Here is a 19,341-nt window from a genome sequence, read left to right as displayed (position 1 = left end):
AAACACATAAGAAAAACTGAAGAACATCATAATTAAGGTGTAATCTAAGGTAACATTAGTTAATGACACTTCTAAAAAGCAGTAACCTGCTACAATAGGGGAGACTAGACTCTCTGGCTCTAATTCTCCAGAAGACTTATAATCAGCTGACCAATTCTTAATGTTTGCATGTTCCTACTTCTCTATTTTCAAAATATAACTTACAAATCCATAGTATTGTATACAAGATCCCAATAAATAGATTGGGAAAAATTGGTAAATACACAACCTAAGATAGAAGTCAATGGGGTTATTCACAAAAAAGAAAGGCCAAGATTAAAAGCTTGCAAAGCTTTCCAAAGTCAAGAACTAAGGAAAGATGATAGTGAAAAGTAGCAGGATAATCAGAACTACCTAAATGAAGACACTCCATTGCCCAATTATTTTTTTTAAGCAAGCTTAAAATATAAAATAAAAACGAGATTGCTTAAAAGACCTTTACTGGCTGCTGTGGCTCAGTGGATTGAGCGCTGGCCTAAGAACCAAAGGGTCGCCAGTTGGATTCCCAGTCAGAACACATACCTGGGTTGTGGGCCAGGTCCAGCTGGTGGCACTCGACAGGCAACCACACATTGTTGTTGCTCTCCCTCCCTTTCTCCCTCCCTTCCCCTTCTCTCTAAAAATAAACAAATAAAATCTTTTGTTTTTAAAAAAAGATCTTTATCTACGGGAATTGCAAAGGAATCCATCTTTTCCTAGCAGTGGGACTGCTACCCCTACTAGAGTGATGGTAAGACCAGATAAAGTGATTAACACAATGAAAATGGACAAAGATCAGAATTTACATTCTAGGAAAGTGAATCCTAAACATAAATTGCTTTAGTCCTCTGAAGAAATAGTTATGAAATTTCATAACATGAAGAAAAATCAGAGGTAACATTTATACTTGTTCTGTCTCCAATGATCAATGAGAGACACAGATTCAATTACCTCAGGGAACTTAACCTAGGTATTTATAAAAACAAAATAAAACCTCCCTATTTTCCTAAATATGAGGCTTTCTATGAAGAATTTAAAAAACTGGCAGATAATTTTTTCTGAGACAAGAAATGACAACAAGTATGTATATAAAATGTGCCCTTCTGTGTTTAACCAAAATTTTGGTTAATATGCATTTAATTTACACTTAAAATCAGTGGGAATTTAAAGGCAACACAAGGGGAAAATGACAGTATTATAACATAAAATTGTATCTGCATAACCAGTTTGCCTACATTTATTAATAAAGCAGCATTTCTACCTCATTTTGTTTTCAGTATCCCCTATATTTAGTATCAGGATAAATCCTTAATTGCTTAAGTGTTGACTATGATATGAGCAACCAAGAATCATCACTCTGTAATACAAATCATAACAAATCTCTCACCTGATGCACTTTAAACAAAATATGCTGAGTATGAGATTAGAAATAAACCTACTTCATAATATTACTTCAAATTTAATGAATATCCGAATTCATTGAACTATTTAACAGTTCAGCTTTAAAAAGTAAATGTAGCAAAGGCAAATAAATAATGTTTTGAATTACTAAATTAATTGAGCATTCATTTGGGGAGTCGAAGAAAAGCAGCATATCCAACATTCATTATTTCTTTCTAATTGATCAAACAGCTATGTTCAGATTGGTAAATTCAGGAGATGAAGACCCTTCAATTCTGAGCTTCAAATTTGGGTTTTAAGAAACTGAGGGTAAAAAACAAACAAACAAACAAAAAAACCAAAATCAAAAGGACTGCGGATGGGGCATACTTTTCCCTTTATTTAGCTTCTTTTGGGCCAGAGTAAATTAAGTTCTCATCATCCTGCCGGTTCCCATGGAAACTCTATCAGGCTGTGAACAACGTACCAAGAGTCTCAGAAAATAGGGAAATGGGATGTTAAGAGTTCTCTCCAAACTCTCCCTTCCCCAGGGCCACTTACTTTCTGAATCAAGCTGATCCCAGTCAGGGCCACTGAGCACTTGGGGTTGTTGTTGGTGGTGGTGGTGGAGTGTGTGTGTCAAAAAATCAAAAAGGCTTTCTTAAGGTCAAGCAATAGCCTAATCTCGTAAGACTGGTTTTGAACGCAACAGGGGCGAAGGAAAATAACATGCTAGCCACCTTCTCCCTCATAAGAATTCACTCCATATTTCTCCTCTCTCCCCCACTAAGCCCTTTTCACTTCCCTTTCTCTCTCTCACTCAACCTTACTTCAGGACGCAGAAAAGAACAAGTGCATTTTATTTGTCATTATATATTGCTCTCTGTTCTTAATATTCCTAAGCCCTGACTCAGTAGTTTGCAATTATTGATTGAGCTCTTACGTTGTGCGAAGCATTGCACTTAACATATATTACCTCATTTAATGCTCATGACAGGCCTGAGTTAGGTAATGCTACCCCAGAGATTCAAACCCATGTCTATATGGTTCCAGAGCCCATATGCTAAACCACTATGAATAGCCAACAATGGGATAGTGATTAAATGTTCACCTGATATTAAATGATAACAGTACCTCACGGAGAAGTCTATTTAATGACACAGGGAATCATCATATTGAAGGTTACAAAACAGTAAGTATCATATAATTACCAACTAAGTGAAAATTATGCAAATGTCCAAATGCATAAAAAGAAGATTGGAATAATATACACTAAAGTATTAACAGATGCCATCCCTGGATGGTAGTTTCTTTTTGTCTTAACTTTTTTTTCAAAAATACTTTTTTAGAATAAACAAGTGCTGCTTTTGTGACTGATAAAATGGGCAATAAATGTTACTTACAATGAAAGAGCAAAAATAAAATACAGTTCATAAACAAGGATAGAATAGACAGTATCATCAATATTAGCAGAAATCATAATTACATCTTCAAGGAGGATAATTATGGCCACAGAGTAAATTAGGTTGAAATTTTGTAGGAAAATTGTGAGCTTTTCCCTAAATTGCACAGATCAACACCAACAACCATTTAGCACTTTTATGCACATAAAAAAGAAATACAAACACAAAGTTACTATTTTCGTCATACGTACAAAATGTAACTGTATTTATGATGCTAACGTTTGTGTAAAATGGGAAAAGAATATCTGCCCACCCACAAACACATCTGCCTATACAGGCCTAAAATAGCTCTGGAAAGATTCCTACAGAAATGTAACACTACTTATTTCTGAGCCGGCAAACTGAATCAGTGAGGGGCCAAGGGAGAAGGAAGCTACTCGAAATCATTAGAATAAGTGAACACCACCCCCACCCCAAAAAACAAGTAAAGAAAAACAGCAAGTTTTCTGGCTTCCTAGCAAAGAAAAATATCTAAGAGATTAAAAAGATATGGTAACTAATTTAAATATCTGCTTTTTTACACAATAGTTTGTCAAAAATATCCTGTTTCTGTATTGGCTTTTTCCTGCCAAATGACTTCAAAATGTCTGTTTCAGCAAATGAAACAATGAAAAGCATTTAGTTTCTTGACTTGCCTTTGAAAATCTTTAGGAGAAAATTTTAAAAAGAATCACTGCATTATCCATATATGTGCTTTCTAAAAATGATGTCTACATCTATTTTCAAAGAAGAACATGTTATGTTAAAACAAAAAAAAGTCTTAAATTATGTCTATTTAAAAATTAAAATTTAAAAATCCTGAAAGGAAACGTACCTTTGCAAGGAGCAATCTCTGTAAGAAAAGGAAGAAATAAGGACCAAAGACATCAACCCTGCACTACACTCACTAACCGGGACCCACAGGGTTGGAGGATCGGGACGATGACATGGAGTCAAGGAAGAAACCATCAAATCTGAATGTGAATGCCAGGAGGCTGGGCCATGCAAGGAGAACATGCTTCCCACGGCCTCTGAAGCAGGTCACAGAGTTATCCAAATAGTTATTTTCTTTTCTCAGCAGATACAATGTCCAAGCAACCACAATGCGGTACCTGTGCTTGGGGCAGCATCAAGCTGACATGTCATTAGAGCACCTGGAAAGGATTCATATATACCCTGTTCCATCACTAGAAACCCTCAGGCAAGGGAAATCCAGAGTAATTTCTTCCTCATTCATGCCTCCCCTTTTCCAAAATCAGCAGGAAAGGAAATGACAGTTAAAGTAGGCAGAGAGTTTAAAGTGTACCGCAGTGTTATCTAGCCTGGAAAACCGCACTCATCCAAGAGGACCCAAATTCAAGGCACAAATGAAAACATCAAGCCAACTAAGTGGACTTTGTTCAGAGAGAAGCTGATGCTGTCAATTTTGGTTCTGAACCAAGTTGCATGCTGCTAGGAGTAAGAACTGAAACAAGAAAAAATGACACTGAGCAAATCACTTTTTTCCTCTTAAGGCCAGAAAGGTCCCAGGGATCCACAGCAACGGCCAAGTCAGAGAGCATGGCAGATGGGCGTGTGCACTGGAAAATGAGAGCTACTACAAGCTTCGAATTTTGAAGCTGCTCGTGTTGACGGTCTAAGCACCTTTGAGGAGTGGAATGGAAAATGGAATGCAGAGGAGTGGAAGGGGAAAGAAAGGATATAGTAAGAGGGAGAAAGAAAAACATCAAGGTTAGAGACAGAAGGAGAGGAAGGGGCAGTCTGCATCTCTGAAGAAGGGATATAGACTATCAATACCACCTTCACTTTCTGAAGGTGAGAGAGACATAATAAATCCACCTAGACTCAGTGATCTTATTACCATATTCCTCCAGAAAGCTATGCTTAGCCGCCACCAAACCAGAAATACTGAAGAGGAGCAACGTGACTCATCTTTGTCTTTCATCTTCAAAAACTCTCACATGCTGGGGAGTTTCAACTGCCTGCTGCTTTCCTTCTACACAGCTGGCACACTACTGGCAACGGGAGAGACTAGTGGAAAATGTGAAAAGGCGCAGGGCCAACTTCAAGGAGCCGATCGTTCTGATGGATTTGGTTTCTAAAGCAATTACTTCAACATTTAGTGAACTGATGAATGATGGAAGGAAGGAAACACCAGCCCTCAAATGGAAGAAAATCTTTTGAAGATAGACACAGGTCCTAGAAAAGGAAGATGCACTTGCCTCAACAGTAAACTAGACTGGAACCCAGCAATAACAATTTAAACATTTCAGATAACACAATATATCAGTAACATAAGCAGGAGAAAAGAATGAGTTCAATCTCCTAGCTTTCTCTGGTGGTGGGAGGAGGCTGGTGGGTAAAAGATAATTAGAGCCATTCAGCAGAGGTGGTAGAGATTTACCCTGCAGCTCCCTCAATAAACAGGCCGCTAACACCCAGTGCTCAAATTAAGTATAAAGAATCATCCAGCGGTCACAGGACACAGGGGTATGTGTGTGTCTCACATACTCACACACTCCTCAAACTCTGTCATTCTATTTACATTCATTGATATTTAAAAGAAAACAAGTCTCTTGTTGTGAAAAGATTAAACACTCACAACTATAAAAGGTCAAATAGGTCCATCAGTGCAAAGAAGGCAAAGATCTTCACTACAGGGTTTAGGAATAGAGATCTTTGGCGACTACCAGTCCACTCTCCTTTCACAGCAAAGGAAACTAACATAAAAGGATGCACGAAAGATCATAGAGTTAGGTGAAAAACAAGGCCCAGGTGCATTTCAGGTTCAAAGATCCATATTTTCTTCACTTCCAGCCCATCCTGGGAGGTGGGGACCATGCCAGGAAATGGAAATCAGCCTGCCTCTTTACATGGTCCTCTCCAGACTCACTACTATGTGAACTACACATTGATCAGTAAATGTTGTTACATCAGTCTAGTTAGAGATACCCAGGATGACTAATTAAGCCTTTCTGGATTCTTTAGTAAGATCATCTATTTAGAGGCTAAAAATATGTTCCTTTAAAAAAATATTTTATATATTAAGGAAATAAGGTACACTGAAGGAAATGAATTCATCCCAAGTATAAAAATTTGGACATATACAATCTTCAACTACATATCTTTCTGTGTCTGAGGTCATAGAAGTGACCTACCCTTTTCATTGCAAGTGTGCTGACAAACTGTGGACAAGGCTGCAGGCCTGAATTTGAGGTGCTGGTATCTGCTGCCACCCTGAAGAAATTAATCAGTTTCATCCTTTCTGCTCTGCCCCAAAATTATTCCTAATGCAGCATCTGCTTCGATTCCCTCCCTGTACTAGCGCAACCAAAGGAAACAGGGCTGCCAAAACACTACCACTATTTTACAAATAAGCAAACAGAGGCTTCATGAATTCACAGACACACACTTAGGATTCTATTTCTCCACTCTTCAGCTTTTTAACTAGAAAAGTAAAGAAGCTTTCCAAGCTCTTCAGTTGCTTGTGGTACCATTTCAGCAAAAAAATGTTCACCTATGCCCTGGCTAGTGTGGCTCAGTGGACTGAGTGCTGGCCTGAGAAACAAAAGGTCGCAGGTTTGATTCCCAGTCAGGGAACATGCCTGGGTTGCAGGCCAGGTGCCCAGTTGGGGGTGTGCAAGAGGCAACTGATCGATCTCTTGCACAGAAATGTTTCTCTCCGTCTCTTTCTCTCTCCTTTCCCCTCTTTCTAAAAATAAATAAATAAATAAACAAATATTTTTTTAAATGTTCACCCAATTTCTAAACTGTGTCCAGGTCACGTCTGTGGTTTTCTTCCTTTCTTCATTCTTTACATTCCCTTCCTGTCTTGTGCTCTTTTGTTCCTTTCTTTCTTTCTTTCTTTTTTTTTTTTTTAATAAAGAGGGTGAGAAGTTTACAAATGGCAGAAACCTGGCCTACTGGGAAACAGTCAGAAGCTTAACCAGCCTCTCCTTTCCAAGCGTTTCACCATGCACCGAAGTCTAGGCAGACAGGCTCTGAGCAGCTGGGCTCAGCAGCAAGCTTGTCAGGTTTTTAAAAGGTACCCCATACATCGCAGAAATGGCAAAGTAGAACAAGTCACTGACTTATTTCCTCCCAATTCATTTGGACTACTATTGGAGAATAGGGACATTATGAACCCAAGTCAGGGGGGAATGCAAGCAACAGGGAGCAGTCAGGGTCCCTCAAGCTTCTGTCACTTAGAGCTTTAAAATAATAATGAAAGATTCAAGATAAAAAAAAAAAAAACCCCACCTAACTTACTGCCTACTAGTTGAATAAATTCCCCTGTCAAATCGTTTTAAAAAAGAACAAATTACAAAGGCTGCACATTCTCAATTATGAGGAAAAGACACAAATAACCCCAAACCAGGCTTCCAGCACTAAGGAGACATTGCTCAGGCTGCCTCATGAAGACATTGGAGAGCCTAACAATGAGGTGCGGTCTACACAAGGCATCCAGCATGCTGCCGCCTATCAGATGGAGCAATAATAACCATAATTCATACACGTAAATTTTAAAAAATAACATACTTATTCTACCTATTTTTAAAGCACTTTTTTTGTGTTTTAGTCAGACTGCTGTGCCTAGTTTTGATGAAGTGGGACTGAAAGTCTACACTAGCATGAGGAAATTACCATATTTTTCACTCCATAAGACGCACTCCTCTCCCCAAAGTGTGGGGGGGAATGTCTGTGCTTCTTATGGAGCGAATATTGCGTCACAGACCGTGATGTGTATTACCTGACCTGTCAGCTGTTGGAAGAGGAAGCAATTGGCCCATGCGAAACCCCTGGGAACGCTTAAATGTCCCACTTTACTGCTGAATCTCAGGGTGTCTGGTCAGTATGAAGATAATGAAGAAAGTGATATCAGTGATTGTGAGCAACTGAGTTTCATAAATTCTGACACTAGTGATGATGAGTTCTTGGGGTTCCCAGAAAACTAGAAGAGTCCTTGAACCTTCCAGTCTCTCCTCGTTTGTTAATGACAGTGATGATGGTTCTTAATACTGCTGTTGACTGCTGTTCACTTTACATGGTTGAAATATTATTCTGTTATATTTCATTAAATATTTTAGTACACCATTTGGTTCCGAATATATTTTTTCTTGTTTTCCTCCTCTAAACCTAGGTGTGTCTTATGGTCAGGTGTGTCTTCTAGTGAGAAAAATATGGTAAAGAAGGCATGTGAAAAGAAAAACATCTGCCCAGCTTAGTGATACAGGGTGAGCTTCCTGTATCCCTTCTCAGGCTGGGTAGCTTAGTTGGCTGGAGCACCATCCCAATATGCCAGGGTTTTTGGTTCAGTCCTGAGTTGGGGCACATGCAGGGGGCAACCAATGCATAACGAACAAGTGGAACTACAAAGTGATGTCTCTCTCTCTCTCAGATCAATAAATTTATTTTTTAAAGTGCATTCCTTCTCTATATCCAAATACCCTTGAGCTTTTTAAAGACCTTTTAGATATAGGACAAATCCCACCTCTTCTCTGAAGACTCACTGGGGACCCTAACCTGACTGCTGACATTGGGAACTGTGAGCTGAAGAAAAAGTAAGATAGACTCTTTGCTCTTTAGAGGTGAAGGAGGGAAGTCAGTATACTAGGGGGTCAGAGAGCCCCAGGCTTTTTACATGGGGAGACAGAATACAGAAAAGTGGTTAGATTCTTACAGAAAAACAAGTGTAAAGTCAAGAAGCTGTTAAAGGGCTTGGTGTGTCCATGGAGTGGTGAGAAGTTCCTTGTGACATAATACCAAGAATAGAGTAGAAAGTAAGACTGGAAATGGAAGCAAGATCCTTAAGTAGTAGTATTATTATTTATATACAACAACTTTCCTTTACTTTAATATCCATTTAAGGAGTTATATGCTTTTGTGCATGCACCTGTACAAGTTATTAACCCACATCCCACAGTGTGTGAAATGATCATGACTGTGCATACAGAAAGCAATTCTGACAGCCATGTGAAAGATGGCATGGACTAGAAGGACGATAACTACTTAAGACATAGTTGCAATAATGAAAACGAGAGATAAGGAGCACACAGAGTAAAAGTCACTGAATTACTGTGAAAGGGAGAGTTAGAAAAGATAATTGGCAGAATCAGATTGAACTTGAGATGGGGAGATTGCAAATTATAAAAGTTCAGGACAATGGATGGGTGATGATATTATGCAAGGTCAACAACAAAGGTAGCCAAGGCAGTGTGTGTGCCGGGAAGAAAATCATAAAGAAGCCGTAAATTACATTTGGTACAGAGTAGATGTGATCTACCTACTGGAATCTGGCTATCCAGCAGTTAGCAGCTGGAAACAGATCTGTAAGCAGAGGAAAAAGTTAGGAGTGGAAATGTTTGCAAGAGTCATCAGTATAAGGTCACATAGCAGGTGACACCTCTCCTTGTCTGTAAGAGATAGCTATGATCTGTACAATTTACATTAATAATAACCCAGTACCGCCAAGAGACACATTTCTGTTATCTCACCAGTCATTCAAACCTGTTTGTATTCAGCTTCACACATTTTGATATACTCTTACCCCAGTTACCCTGTAAGCAACTTGTGAGAGGTATTTTATTTGTATTTTACTTCTAAAAAGGTACCCAACAACCCTATGTGCCCTTCTAAAATATTAGTTCCAAGAGAACATGTATTTGTTAAGGCTCCATTTCCAATGCTTAGAATAAGGTATGGCACAGAACAGCTGCTCCAAAAATAATTGCTAAGTAATAAAAAATAAATAAATTGATTTTACTAGGCTACTCCTTCTCACTTTCTTAACATATCAGGTGCTTGGGCATGATCACAGCAATGGGGACTGAGTCCTCAAAGAAAATAAAACTATTCAACCTTCGTCTTCAGAAGAGGACTACCTGCTCATCACCCAGCCCAGCCTCATCCAAACACTTTTTGAAGCCAGAAGAGTTGAGAATCCAAAGCTATAGAAAAGATACCTTGTCCAAGCTTCAGGTTGAAGACAAAACCTGAAATTGCTATAGTTACAGAAGAAAAGCTGTGCATAGTTCCACATAATATGCACTCTAAGCAGGCAAAATGTTAGACATGGTGCTCCAGAACACAGGCTGGTGCTAATTATCTCTAACATTCTATTCATCACCCCTGAATGGAATGAGCGTGGTTCAGCAAAAGCTACTGCCAGAGATAATTCCTACCAGGCTGTGTCATATTTCAAAATGCTGCTCATTATTGAAGTAGAAGTGATGGAGGCCCTCTGACTATGGCAGCCTTTTTTTTCTTTCCAGCTTGGAAGGTTTTCTTTCTTTTTTTGTATATTTTATTGATTATGTTGTTATAATAGTTCCAACTTTTCCCCCTTTGCTCCTCGCCGCCAGTACCCCCCTTCCCCCAGCAACCCCACCCCCTTTAGTTCATGTCCATGGGTCATGCATACAAGTTTTTTGGCTTCACCCTTTCCTATATTCCTCTTTTTAAAAAAACAATTAATTACTTTTTTATAACAATAAAAAATAACAATTCCCCCCTCTCAGACTTAAGACCCTTTGTAATCTTATAAGGGACAATGGTCGAAGGTCTCGTGCTCCTCTAGCTGCTTCAAGTTGGCCACAATCATCGCTACCCTTGGGTCCAGAAATCCCTAATAAGAGTGGGGGTGTGGAGGGGAGGGTGGCCTTCCCACATGGGGAAGGATCTTGCAGACTCCAGGTCAGTTGGCTGTCCCCGGACCACAGCATGCTTGGTTTAACAGGTTGGCATCCTTGTCGTATTATCTGGTTCAATTTTGCTCGTTTGTTTGTGTTTTCATTAGTCTCCTATATTAGGTAATATCATATGGTATTTCTCTTTCATTGCCTGGTTTATTTCAGTAAGCATAATCCTCTCTAGTTCCATCCATGTTGTCGCAAATGGTAGAAGTTTCTTCTTTCTTTCTGCTGCATAGTATTCCATTGTGTAAATGTACCACAGATTTTTGATCCACTCACCTACAGACGGACACTTAGGTTGTTTCCAGCACTTGGCTATTGTAAATAGTGCTGCTATGAACATAGGGGTGCATAGGTTCTTTTGAATTGGCATTTCAGGATTCTTTGGATATAATCCTAGCAATGGAATTGCTGGTTCAAAAGGCAGTTCCATTTTTAGTTTTTTGAGGAAATTCCATATTGTTTTCCACAGTGGCTGCACCAGTCTGCATTCCCATCAGCAGTGCAGTAGGGTTCCCTTTTCTCCACATCTTCGCCAGCACTTGTTGTTTGTTGATTTGCTAATGGTCATCCTGACTGGTGTGAGGTGGTATCTCAGTGTGGTTTTTATTTGCATCTCTCTGATGGCTAGTGACGTTGAGCATTCTTTCATATGTCTAATGACCCTCTGTATGTCCTCTTTGGAGAAATGTTTGTCCAGGTCCTTTGCCCATTTGGGTTGTCTGTCTTCTTGGTGTTGAGTCGTGTAAGTTCTTTATATATTTTGGAGATCAGTCCCTTGTCTGAGGTATCAGTCGCAAATATGTTTTCCCATATGGTTGGTTCCCTTTCCATCTTGCTGATGTTTTCTTTTGCTGAGCAGAAACTTTTTAGTTTGATGTAGTCCCATTTGTTTATTCTTTCCTTTATTTCCCTTGCCTTAGGAGATATATCAGTGAAAATGTTGCTACGTGGGATATCTGAAATTTTCCTGCCTATGTTTTCCTCTAGGACTTCTATGGTGCCACGCCTTACTTACATTTAAGTCTTTGATCCATCTTGAGTTTATTCTGGTGTATTGTATAAGTTGGTGGTCTAGTTTCATTTTTTTGCATGTCCCCGTCCAGTTCTCACAACACCATTTGTTGAAGAGGCTCTTTTCACTCCATTTTATGTTCCTTCCCTTTATGGCAGCCTTCGTAAGTGGATACCAGCACTCATCCTTCAAGGTGCAAACTACCCAGAAACGGGAACTCCAGCCAGGAGTCAAGTGGCCAGAAGATAAAGATGCCAACCCACCTTCCTGCTGTGTTACTTTCCTGGGGTTGCCGTAACAAAGTACCACAAACTTTTTAGCTTGAAACAACAGAAATTTACTCTCAAGTTTGAAATCAAGGTGTCGACAGGGCCACACTCCTTCAGGAGGCTCTAGGGGAGAATCTATCCTTGCCTCTTCCTTGCTTCTTGTGGCTCCTTGTTCCTTGGCTTGCAACTGCATCACTTTAAAATGCACCTCCAACTTCACATGGCCTTTTTCTATTTGTTTCTGTGTCCTGTCCTCCTCTGATGAAGGCACCAGTCTTCGGGTTTAGAGCGCATCCTAACACAGTACGATCTCAGTTTAACTTAATTAATTACATGTGCGAAGGCCACGTTCTGAGGTTCCAAAATGACACCGATTCGGATGGGAACACTAAGCAGCCCACTACGTCTCTCACCATGACAGCACCAGCAAAGACTGTCCAAGCCAGCAAACCTCACAGGATAGAATTACCAAAAATTTGCCACAGATAATATAACCAGAAAAGTAAAAGCAGGAAGGCAACTCCAGGTGTTAATAAAAGAACTTGATTCAACTAAGAAAAAAAAGCTTCACTGAGAATTTAAACATATTAAAACAAGGAAGCTCATATATTTTGAGCTTATAACTCCATGACCCCAATTATGAAGATGTGGCCCTAAAACACCACTTCTGTCACCCAGCGGTAAAGAGTGGACACAACTTTCACCTTAGACCCAACAGACACTTATGCATACTACCTTCCTGTCCATACACAAATTATTCATTCCCTGGGGAAAGAAATACTCAAGCAACTGGAGGTATTAGCCTAATTCTAAATGTTAAAACAGAGGTGGCACAGAAAGAAACCCTGAGAAGTTAGTACTTAAAAAAATTAGACTCACTGCTCCTGAATAATGTGTATTTTCTTATTAGAAAAGTTATATATACTATCCCTGTCTACACCCTTATTAGAAGGTAAAACTAGTGGAGGAAAAAATGTAAGACAAGAACAAAATTTCCTTCACAATTGAGCACAGCCGCACTCAGTCTCATTTACTCTTCTACAACACGGAATATTCTATACACTATTATTGAGCCCAAACTGGAAAGAATCTATTCTTTGTAAACCAGGAGGTATAGGAAGTAGGAAGATTTGCAATTCAGCACACTTTATAGGATTTTTAGCACATACGGGTTATTTTTAAAGTGGGGGAAAAAGCCTGTCCTCTCTCTACCCCCAAACATAGCTGAGCTGATTCAGCATAAAGCTCCCCCTAAAATAAAATCCCAGTTTGCAGAGAGTAAGCATGGAAAGTTCCAGCCCCAAAGACAACATTTCAGAACCCCAGCTGTAAAGATCATGAGTGGTGGCTTAAGACAAGAACATTCACCAGAAAACTATAAGCAACTTGGAAGTCCAGGGAAGAAAGTCATTAATAAGCAAAGCAATATGAGACTATTACCAAGATACTAGAACCTCAAGGATTCCGATAGCTAATAAATCATTTCCCACAGGTGAGCATACAGAAGAAGTTTCCAGGAATGCAGTTGAATGTTCTAGTTTCTTCGTTTAACTTAGAGATGCTTTCTAAAGAGGATATTACAATACACATCATACAGATACCACACTTCACCCAAGAGCTACGTGCTCAGCTCAACACCCTGGCAGTCCCTAAGAGCAGAGATACTTTTCACAATCTGCAAATTAAAAAAAAACAAGACCTCATTATCAAAAAGTGCGTTCAGGTGGCAGCAGATAGAAAGCTACCTTGCTGAGAACAACAGTTTCCAGAAACATGCAATTCTACAGTCATTCCTTTTAATTATTCAACAGACAAGGTAGCTAATGAGTCAAGAGTTATTCCCAAACCCAAAGGGTAAAGCGTATCTAAAATGACCCCTGGTCTCCAAGCATACTGACACATTCCCGTCATGTCTAAGTGGGAGAAGCCTTACTAGAAAAAGGCATGGTCAGAAATTACAAGTCCTTCAAAACATTTCATGATTTGGTGAACGTCTTCAGTCATTTATTCAAAAAATTTACAGCCACTTTGATGGTAACAGCTGGCACTAAGGCAAGGACAAGCAACCTTGTATAAACCTGTCAATTTAAATCACAATGCGTTCACAACCTTAGGGCCTGTTTTGATCATTAATGTAAAGGACTTTTCCATAGTATGAGTGAATCAAATTAATATGAAGTGAAAAATGTGGAGATGACAAAGAAAATGTTTATAAGAACCAAACTAAAATGCACCAGAGGTAATTAAGAACAAGAATACCCTACTGCCAGCTTTGCACTTAGCACAGCTGATTAAGTAACACACCACAAAAGAAAGAAACACAAGTGTTTTTAAGAAAAAGCACAGCCCTGTTAAATAGCCAGAAAAAGAGTGAAGCAGTCCTCAAGAAAGCTCCATGCCCTTGAAGAGCTCTCAGAAGCTGAGTGAATGTTATTCCTGGTACCTTCAGAGCTGTCCTTGCACAGGGGAAGGAGCATCGAGATTGCTCCTCCATCTCTCCCTGGCGCTAGGCCAAGATAAAAAGCAGCCTGTCCATTTCCTTCTCCCAGAAGTCTCATCTACACCAAGAGATTGAAGAGAAGAGGAAATCAAACTTCAACATTGGCTTAGCAATGTTACCTATGACCTCCCGTTATTTGTGTAACTAGAAGAACATGTAATCTGACACTGCTTTCTCTGAAGAACAATTTGATGAGATGTCACTTCACAGGGACACCTCAAAGACTAATGAGATAATGTCTAGTGGGCTGAAAGCATTCAGAGGGCTGATCTATGGTGCCTTTACCACCTGCTGATATCTGTACACTAGGATAACACAGCTCAAGAGAAAGAACTTCTTGTAGCATGGAGTTATGTGTTCTATACAAGAACTGACATTATTCCAAAAAGAAACACGATCCTGGCTATCGGCACATGATTCAGCACACACAGAGGGAAGCAGGCCTTTCTAGATGGCCTCTAATTTAGCATAGCAATTAAAAGCATAGACACCTGGGTAGAATACTTAATTTCTATGAGCGTCAGTTTCTTCACCTGTAAAATGATATACTATACATCTTGTATGCAGGGGTGGAGGTGACAATTCAATAAAGGTGGAAACAGTCAGAGTTTACCATAAAGAAACTCAGTAAATGACAGCCCTGTCCCCACTAAGCTGGAATGAGCATTATATAAATTGTTTTACGAAACCTGTCTAGTTCACAGTACAAACTGGAAAGGCATGAAAATCTTAAAGGTATTCAGCAAACTACAAATGAGTCACATCTTCTAGAGTGGACTTAGACATTCAGGTTATTATATCCCAAGGAAATAAAACTAGTTACAGTAGCTGGACTGCCAACTAGATTCATAAAAGCACATTAACTCAAAATAAAGATAGTATCATTTACATAGATAATAGTATCAGCCATTTCCAGACTGACCTGGGAGTTCTGAAATGAAGAGGCAATCTCATGCTGCTTCTGCACATGATGCTAACCTTCCACAAGTCAAGTGGGCCCTACTTCTACCTCCCTTTATGTATTCTTATCTGGATCCACAACCTTCACTGCAGTGTCTCCTTTAGCCCCTAAAGTTAATTATTTTAGTAGAAATTTACTGAACACCTACTCCACACCATAAACTGTATGTATGAGGCCCTGGAGTGGTGAGCAAAACAGATGTGAGCCCTAATCTGCCTAATAAATCTAACAAGATAGATAGATATTAACACATAGACTTTCAAATACATTAAGATGTGAAAAACTATGTAGAGATTAATGTGGGGGGGGGTGGTTATTCAAGAAGAACTCCCAGAAAGTAACATTTACTACTATGAATCTAAAGTATAAGCATAAGGTAAATAGATGAGAGAAACTTAGAAAAGAGGACATCCCAAATAAAAGAAACTGTAGGTGCAAAAGCCCTGAGATGCGAGGGGGCATCATGCATTTCAGAAACTTAATGAAGACCAGAAATGTGGCCAGAAGGTGGGCCAGAAAGAGGGTGGGGGTTACATCTGAGAAGCAGGCCGGGACCAGATGATGGCGGGCCTTGTTCGCCACAGGAAGCAACGGGAAGCCATTAGTCTTAGACAAAGAAGGAGCACGGTGTAATGATCATTTGTAAAGCTCCCTTTAGCTGTAGGTGCAGAATGGACTGCAGTGAGAAAGAATGGCTGTGGGAAAAGCAGTAAAAAGACTACAGAAGTCCAGCTGAGAGGAGATGTAAGACAGGGCAGCAGCAGTTTAACGAAAAGAGGAAACACTCACGCATACACCCAGCAGGAGCTGGGGAGAAACTGGAATGTGAGGGGTACGGGAAGACAGGGTGTCAGAGATGTCTCCAACAGCAACAGACAGTGGTGTGACTCCCAGAACACCAAGGAGACCAGATTTCCTGACAGGATAGCATGAGCTCAGTTTGGAATGTGCTGGATTTATTATGTCTGGCACACAGGGAGGTCATTCCTGCCCATCCCCAAAGTGCGCCAAACCCCCATTAGTATGGACCTCAGGAAAGCCAGGTTTAGAAAAGACAGGTTTTGAAAAGAGAACCATCTAAAGCAATATGAATTTGAAATCATATCCTAAATTATTCACAGTCCCACAGCTTCCCAAACATCTGTATTTATCAAGAAAAATGCCTAATAAAGAGTCAGCCTAGCCCTGACTGAGTGGCTCTGTTGGTTGGAGCATCATCCCATATACCTAAAGGTAGTAGGACACATACCCAGGCTGCAGGTTCAATCCCTGGTCGAGGTGCATACAAGAGGCAACTGATATGTTTCTCTCTCACTCCCCTCACCCCCCTCACTCCCCTCACCCCCAACACCCTTCTCTTTCTCTAAAACCAATAAAAACATATCCTCGGGTGATGATTAAAAAAAAAAAAGAGAGAGACCCTTGTTCTTTTAAAAACCATATATTGTCATCTGTTTGCAAATAAGTCTCATTCCCAAATTTTGCTTATGCAATAGAAACAGTGGCAAAAACATTTAAGGAACAGACATGTATTTCTGGGCAGAGGTTGCTGGAGACAGGAAAGCTTGGGCTGAGCATCTACTACCAGGGCAGATGCTTCACTGCATCCCGGCTTCATGCAATCCCATCTCATACACCACTTTTGGCCCTTCAATTGCCTAAACCAGTTACAACTTTGAACACAGTTGTTCCCGTGGTAATAACTGTAATTATGTCATTTGTAAATACTATATTAAACAGATAAATACCAAGATTCTACTTTAGAGATGCTCTGAGATAGTTGGGGAAAATTCATTAGTAGTACCTTATTTTACTGAGAGAAAAAGGACAGGCACACAAACCTGCTTTCCATGTGCCGACTTGTCTAAGCATTAAGAAAAAACATGTACACACAGAAACACAGTCCTCTAAGAAGGGAACTACAGCCCTGGTTCAATCTCACCATCTTATATACACCTGGGATGTCATTCTGGAGAACTAAAAGACATGTTCAACTCACCATAGATTCCAATTCTCCACTCTACTAGGGTCATGAAGAACCCAGAAGAAATTAGCAAAACAATGAAGACAATGCACATTCCTTAGTCAAGATCTCAGTGAAAGCACAGATGGCAGATGGTAAACAGGATATGGGGAGGGCATTCTACCAGGCTGTAGAGCAATTCCTACAGCTTCTGAAACCTTCCAGGTAACACTCAGACCCTACCTCTCCCTCAAATCAGAGAAAACACACGCACTCATTTTGTGGAAGCTCGAACCCTGATGTCAGATCTAACCAGGTACCACCTAAGTCTGTGAAATGGGTTGATGACAGTCAAATCAGTTGCACACTCATTTACATCTCCTGACCCCAGAACCAGTAAAACAATACAATAGATAAAATAAAAACACATAACTGAAAAAGTAAAGTTGTGCTGGACTTCTATACGAAAGCGAAAGCAGCATTATTAAAACAAAACAATATATCTTACTGGCATCTGGAAGGATTACCATCATCCTAGAATTTCATAACTAACCCATGAGAGACGGTAGGCAAATAATATTCCCAGTTCACAAGTGATAAAACCAAGGCTCAGGGAGGTGCATAGTTACTTTAATTAAGGCACTTAGCCAGAATTAAATCTTGGAAGTGAATCAAAGTGAATTTCCATAACTGAAATGGAGGCCACTGAACCTAGCAAAGCACCTTAGCAGTTTACCTTCAATCTTATTGCTCTGCATTCCAGAAACTACTCAAAACTGTCATATTAGAGACTCTCTGAGATGGTCAAATAATAGTCTGGACAGAGAAGATGATTTTATCTCCATTATCTTGCTTAAGCTGTGACAGTCTGCCCTAATCAGCTTTCGTGCACACAGGCTCACAGGCTCCCTCTCGGTGCCTCTTAATCACCATGTGCCATGCCGAACAGCTGCAGCGGTCTGAAGGGAATTGGCAGAAATGTGCGGTGATGTGCTAGCCACCCCCCTGAGGCAGCGACTGCCCTGCCTGCTCTCAGACTCAAGAGCGCATGGGTGTTTGCTGTCGCAACTGACGGCCCCAGAAGACAGGCAAGTGGTTTCAGGTGGTGAGTCAGGAAAAGCAGTTCGCATCAGGAATGTTCCAGCCCAGCAGAGCTGAGCTGTATCCTACTCCCTACGCAGGCATACAGTATTCATCATTTACACAATGTCACCGTGGGGGACAAAACTTGGGCTGGGGACAAAACTTGGGCGCAGCACAAACAGAATCCAATCAGTTCTGATGCAGAGGAACCAGCAAATGAGGCTTCTCCCACCAAGAAGGGTCCTAATTGCTTAAGAAATGCCACCATATCTGACATTTGAGGTCAGTCCTTTTATCCTGAGATAGAGGACTTTACAAAAGGCCTGGCACATGGTTTGAGAGCCAAACCCTGGGCCACCTTATAGGACCAGTCAGCAGCTGCTGCAATAAACTGTGATCTATGTTCCCAGGGATGAAAGAGAATAAGGAAAGAGCAATCTTCAAAGAAACCAGGTGGATGTCATAACATGCCACACGACGGGCTGCTCATGAATCAAATATGGGCTGCCATTCCTTTCAATGTGATTTTGGATGGATTTCAATAAAATCCACACATGTGAAGGAATTCCTTATTTGTCTCTATGCTATTGTTTATGAGCCGGTAAATGAGTGATATGATATCAACTTGGTGAAATAGAGATGTTAGACATTAGATCAGATAACAGGAGACCCAGAAATTGAAAGACGCTTAAAGCCATCATTCGCATCACACTTCATGAATGAACACAGCATTCTGTCAAGGTTTATACAATGACAAATGAGCCTATTCTCTGAAGGAACCTGAGGAGATTTAATACTTATTTTAGGGAATCCAGTTTGCTTCCTCTACCTCAAAATTAGCAATTTCACCTTACGCCCAACTTCAAAATCTCTTGCTATAATTTATCTAGTGGCTATGGGGTATAATAAAATTGGTGATATATTTATTATTCATTATTTTGGCACTAGTTCAAAAGCCAAAGCCTTATCAAGCCTGTCATATCACCAATAGTTTAAAAATCTACATTTAGGTAAAGAAT

At 40.1% G+C, this 19,341-nt stretch overlaps 1 protein-coding gene across 1 annotated transcript in view; it reads right to left on the bottom strand.

The window, feature by feature from the left end:
- Positions 1-19,341, bottom strand: part of SND1 (staphylococcal nuclease and tudor domain containing 1) — a 427,097-nt gene that overhangs the window by 255,438 nt on the left and 152,318 nt on the right. The window lies entirely within an intron of this gene.

This window comes from Furipterus horrens, unplaced genomic scaffold (assembly GCF_987537825.1).
Source record: "Furipterus horrens unplaced genomic scaffold, mFurHor1.1.pri manual_scaffold_9, whole genome shotgun sequence".
Lineage (NCBI taxonomy): Eukaryota > Metazoa > Chordata > Mammalia > Chiroptera > Furipteridae > Furipterus > Furipterus horrens.
The sequence above is the reverse complement of the archived record's forward strand: the minus strand, read 5'-3'. Positions and strand labels throughout refer to the sequence as shown.